We start from the raw sequence: 6348 nt of genomic DNA on the forward strand, positions 1-6348 counted from the left end.
CAAATATTTGTTACTCTAGCCCGGTTTAATTTCCTTAATTTTTACTAATTAAATTATAGGTTTTCTTTTATAAACTAATAATCAAGAAAATCAAAACGAAGAAGATGACGTCTTAAAAACAAATCAGTTTACTACCAATTAAATGCATAAACTGAATCGGGTACTTGGGTCTTGAAAACGTTTAGACTTTGGCAGCTGTGAGCAAAAGAATAGTAGGAAAACCCTATAAGAAAAAAAAAGGATATGTTCCATAATTTTTTTTAAGTTTTATTAAATTAAATAGATTATTTAAATACATATTAAATTGTTTATGAAACCTGGATAGCAAGGTAAGTAAAAAATGGTTCAAAAGGTTTACTCAAACGTTAAATTTCTATGAGCATAATAAACTATTCTTTTATAGGAATTTATAAAAGTATAAACAAATTAGTTAATTGCACTAAGTTGTGGTATATACATAATTCTTATCGGCTATCATATTTTCATAATTTATATATATATTTATATCAATTTTGGCTAATTGATAGTCACATATATTTTGTTCTCGAAAAACATGGATGTCAAACACACACATATATCTATTAAATGAACATTACCATAAATTATGTGTTACTGTGTAGATATAATTCATGCTATATGCTATTACATGTACAATGTGAATATTATCATATATGAAGAATATTGATTGATATTGATATTACTAATAATATCTCACAATGAAGGTGTATATATTATTTATGAACATTATTAGGATTTATTTTTTTAGATAATATAATCCTTTAATATTGTTTTCTTGTGCATATAAGTGATTAAGTGGTAATATTTGACAAATATAAATATATAATTTAGTAAAAGTAGTGTGAATGTTGTGATGCTAATAAACCTAATATTTGTAGTGATTAAATGGTTTATTGTGTACATGTATTAGTGTTGATACTATACATTTGTATACACACTACATTATTGGTATGCATTTGTAAATTGGTCTTTACGAGATATCTATATGTCGTCTACATATACTATTATTTTGATTGCTTAATATTGAAGTTGATTTAATAGCTTTTTACGATCATATGTTATTAAAGATCACATGGACTTGATAGTTCTATATGTTTTAAATAAACTTATATATATATAAAGTTCATTGTAAGTGATAATGACCAACCATGTGTTTTATTAGAGAGTAATGACCATTGTAATTATTTTTAAAAGCATTATAATATAATTTGTTTACTTGATGGTTTTTATAATATTTGAAATTGTATAACTTAATCTTGTTGTGTATCATCACTATTGCAATTGTATACGTCTTCAAGATGCTTTTGAATATTTATATAGAGATTACAGTATAAAGCAATTAAAAGACCAAAGTTAGTTGTTTTGTTATCACTCTCATAATAGAGTCTACATGTGCTTAGATATGACACCCAAAGTGTCATATTCCATAAATCTCATTATCTATTCACGTAAGGTCATAAGAAACATTGTATGAATCAGATACACAATTCTTTCTCAATTGATATCATGTAAAGAGGAGATTATTTATGAGGAAAACTTGATAAATTCTTTTTAGTTGTCACACGTGAGATATGCTCATGAAGTAGCAATATCATAAAAGAGTATGAAAGGTTTGAAGCGATTTTATACTTGTGTGATTGAGCAAAGAATGAAAATCTAACGTTTTCAGATTCTATCACATTTCCTGAAATGAATGTGATTACATATTGAGAATTGTAAAGGTAGTTATCATGGATATAATTGAGAAAGTTGTAATAATGAGATCGACTATTTAGAATTGTAATGATGGTCACTTGAACTCAAAGGAAGTTCATACGAGCAAGATAAGATCGACCATTATCTTGTATCTTACGTTTTGTATTACATGCGAGCAAGTAATACATATACGATCATAAATCAGAAGTTTATATTAATTGGCATGACCGGTTCGACCACACCGAGTCGATGATGATGTGAAATTATTAAAGAACTAGAAGATTCTTCTTGATAATTATACGTTTGATGTTTGCTTTCAAATGAAGTTATATATTTTGCAAATAACGTAGGGTGTGTTTCCCTAAATATTCTGGAAATGGTTAGAGGATATGAATATCCCAACATGATACCACTTAGTGTTTTAAATCGATGCATCGTCTAAATGGTTATCAAATTCACAACTTGAAGTTTGTGTGACTTATAGCTAGCTAATGGGATAGCAAGCACAATATTCCAGATTACATATATTTATTTCCCGAGTCACTAATGATCATTGGAATAAGTATTGCACTTAATGTACATGTTTAGACACGAAGTGCTTTGTTGAGACAATCACTAAACATTTGCAATTGGTTACAAAGCCAAATGATCGTAAGAGCAACATTCATATTTGTATTTAGCTACTTGTGATTTTAAATGTACAACATTATTTCACATCAAGCCAACAAGTTATAATACTTCCTCCCTATGACAATTGGTTTTTGGTCAGGAACCAGATATTTCCCATCTAATGTTTTTGGTTGTGTGATATATATATTTTTAATGATCCACCATAACGCACATATGGGATCTTAAAGGAGATAGGGAAATACATGTTGGGTATGAACAACTATCTATGGTTAAATATAGTGAACCATTAAAGATGGGTTTATTTACAGCTCAAATTGATATCCATTTTAATGGATCAACATTCCCAACATGAGGGAGAGATTAAAGGCAGTTGGAGAAAGAATTGACACACATGAATTATCATTGATCCTCAAATTAAATGATGTGAACCAAAACTTTAAAGGATAATTCATGCACAAAGATTAACAATTAGTTACCAGACATACTCACTGACCTAAATACTGTGACAGGCTAAGTCACATATACCAACTGCTAATGCTCCAATCAAGATTAGTGTCCTAAAGTACAACCATGTATTGGTGATGAGTCTATAGCACGCTTGAAGCGTGGTAAACTAGTCGATTCCAAGAATAAAATTCCTTGAAAATTGGAGCAAGTAATGAAGATGGTCAAGTCGAGGTTATAGTAAGAGGGTCTCCTAAAGAGACATTAGACATGATGGTTCCAGAAGAACCACAGGTACCTGAAAATAAAGAGATCTCAATAAGTTGTATCATGTCTAAGATATGTATGGAATCGAAATAAAAATCGACGTCGTTGTACTTTGTATATAATATAGCGCTTGAAATGATTAAATAATGAGGATCAAGATTTGAGATCTGCCTATGAACGTAAACACAGAAATGTTTGGCCAAAATGGAAAGACACAAATAAGGCAGTTGAATTCTCTAATGATATGGAAAGTATTTGGATTAACAATCCATACAACTGAAGTTGTAAAATATGTTGGATATAAACGGGTCTTTTATGCGAATTATGTGAAAATCAAATTGAGTGATACAAAGGAAAATTGGTGGCATAAGAATTTTCGCAAAGACCTATGTTTGATTATGAGGAGACGTATTCTCTAGTGGTGGATGTATTGACTTTCCAATATTTTATTAGTCTGGTTATATAAAGAGAGAATTGATATTCGTCTTATGAATGTTATGTATCACTTGATACTGAAAATTTACATGAAAGTCCTGAAGGATTAAATTATGTAAGTCATGTAAAGTAAGTTCTCGAGAACAATATGATCATTTATACATATTCGGATTTGAATAGGTTATGATTATTTTAAATGTTGAATATAATTGGAACTCCTGATGAGTTTCTAAAGCAATTGAGTGCTTAAAAGGTTAATTGAAACATCTTAAAGATGTAATACTTGTGTACCAAGAAACATACATAGAAAACTTGTACCCGGTGATTGTGATATCTCAATAAATAGTGTACATGGATGGTACAATATGGATTTTGGAGATAAAAGCAAGTATTCATGACATTTTTGCACATGATATGTATATCTATGTGTTAAATGGGCAAATTTATGTAGCAAAACTTTTAAAGAGTAAAAGCACTTGCATATTTGGATAAGATGGAAAGAATTCCATCATGGATTGATAATGCTAGAAGCATTAATGATGTCAAAACCTCAAGAACGTATTATATGAAATTGACAAAATACGTATGGACTAAATAGTCGAGACGAGTGTTGTACAACTCAAGATATTCAGATAAAGAGGGATATAAGTGTGATTAAATTAGCCATGTTCTATCAACATTCTATTTTTTCATTATAATCGCAGTTTACAATGATGATGTTTAGGCATCATCGAGAGAAACTGTCGAGCTTTTAGAGAGGGAATTTTTTAATGACATTGGCCCAATGTAATTATTACTTGAATTGTAGTTCGAGTATATATTATATTTTATAAATCCCTCAAGTACATCTAGAAGATGATGTTTGGAGATTTTAGTATGAACATAGTTGAACCTTAAGGTATGTTAAAGGTTGTTAAGTCATTTGTTATAAGAAATGCATATTATCATCTCCTACCAAATTAGAGATTCTCATTCTAGAAGTACCATCGTTAAATGCATATGTGCATTAATATGTTTGCTAGCTATGTATGGTTATAATATCTTTCACTTGAGCTTATTGTCATGATATAGTTTTTGTCAAGCGAAGAGACATTGGAACGAGTTCAAAGAAATATTTCAGGAATGTAACAAAACACAGTCATGGACATATGATATTTTGAAAGGAGAGACCTAAAGTCTCGTTAGAAGATTATACAACATTGCTCAACATGAAGGATTGCACATTAAGAGATTAAGGGATCAAGCGACGAATCATTGGCTACAAAAGCTTTGATCAACTTTCAAGGAAGATGGACACACGTCACTTAAAGGATACGTATTATAATGAGGGGGAGATTTATTTAAGTTGCACTCTTTTTCCCTTAACTAAGTTTTGTCCCATTGGATTTTCTTAGTAAGGTTTTTTTAATGAGGCAACATACCCGATCCAGACGTATCAGGGGGAGACAATACGCACTGCACTCTTTTTCCCTTAGCTGAGGTTTTGTCCCACTGGGTTTTCCTAGCAAGGTTTTTAACGAGGCAGCATCTCCAAGCGTATAACGTTGATAACCAAGGGGGAGTGTTATAAATATATTGATATTGTGGTTATCAACGCCTAAAATAGAATAAACTTATTCTCCAAGTTTCTTTACCCTATATATAGTCCATTGTATTTATTGTATAAACACACTATAAATAATATAAAGATTTTCCTCCCTACATCTCTTTCTCATGTTGTTTAGCTATTAGGCTTGTTGTTTTACAACAGAAATGTGTAAATACACGATATATGTGTAAATACAAAAAAAAAAAAAATCGCATCATATCTCATGTTTAATGACTTATTTGTTTCTGATTGGCTATACAAGTACAAGTCACCCGCGAAATAATTATTTTCATGAAATAAAAACAAACACTATAAAACTTATATGTTTTGGTATAAACTTGTTTGCTCTTTGTACAATATATTTTCTTTTACATGAAATAAAAACAAACACTATCAAACTTATATGTTTTGGTATAAAGTATCAAACTTTGAAACTTATATGTTTTGGTATAAAGTTGTTTGCTCTTGTACAATATATTTTCTTTTATAAAAGTTATACCTCATAATTCATATGCCAAATTTGAAGTATTGTCATCATATTTAATTTATAGGCCAACGACAAAATAATGAAAGTTAGGATCACATAATATCATATATATATAATTCTTATATTGTAGTAATATTCAATATGAAAAATTGTCAAGAAGATAAAATATTAACATCCTAAATTTGCTAATTTGATTACTTTTCTATAAGGCCATTCCCATCCATAACCTTTTTGATAGGATGGTCATGAGTTTATTTTAAAAATAAAGAAAAAATTTAATTTCCTTCACAACTCGGTCGCTCAAGCAACGTAAGGTTGCAAGAGGTTGTTATGTTGTTTTTCCGCTTGTTAAGATTGGATTGGTTCCATCTTCCAATTTTCTCTTTCATTTTATCTCTTAATTTCCCCTCCAATAATTTAATAACTCAAATAATTTATAATGTATAAACTTAATAAAAAACTAAATACAACGTATTTCTTAAAAAAATTGTCAACATTACGATATAAACTTTATTAAAACGGAGTTCGTTCGAAAAAAAAAATATATATTCTAGTATATGATATATATTGACGGTTTAACTTTTTAATTTTTATATTAAAATTAAATAACTTTTAATTTTTTAAAAAATAACTGTTTCTAATATTATTATTTTTAATACAATAAAAAATAACCATTTGTTACATTTATTTAATAAAAAATTATGTTAGGTTGGGTTGTGAATGTGTGTCAAAAATTGATTTGAGTTGGGGGTTGGGTTGTATATGTGGAAGAGAAAGAAATTAG

Source organism: Helianthus annuus, chromosome 4 (assembly GCF_002127325.2).
Source record: "Helianthus annuus cultivar XRQ/B chromosome 4, HanXRQr2.0-SUNRISE, whole genome shotgun sequence".
NCBI classification, from domain to species: Eukaryota; Viridiplantae; Streptophyta; class Magnoliopsida; order Asterales; family Asteraceae; genus Helianthus; species Helianthus annuus.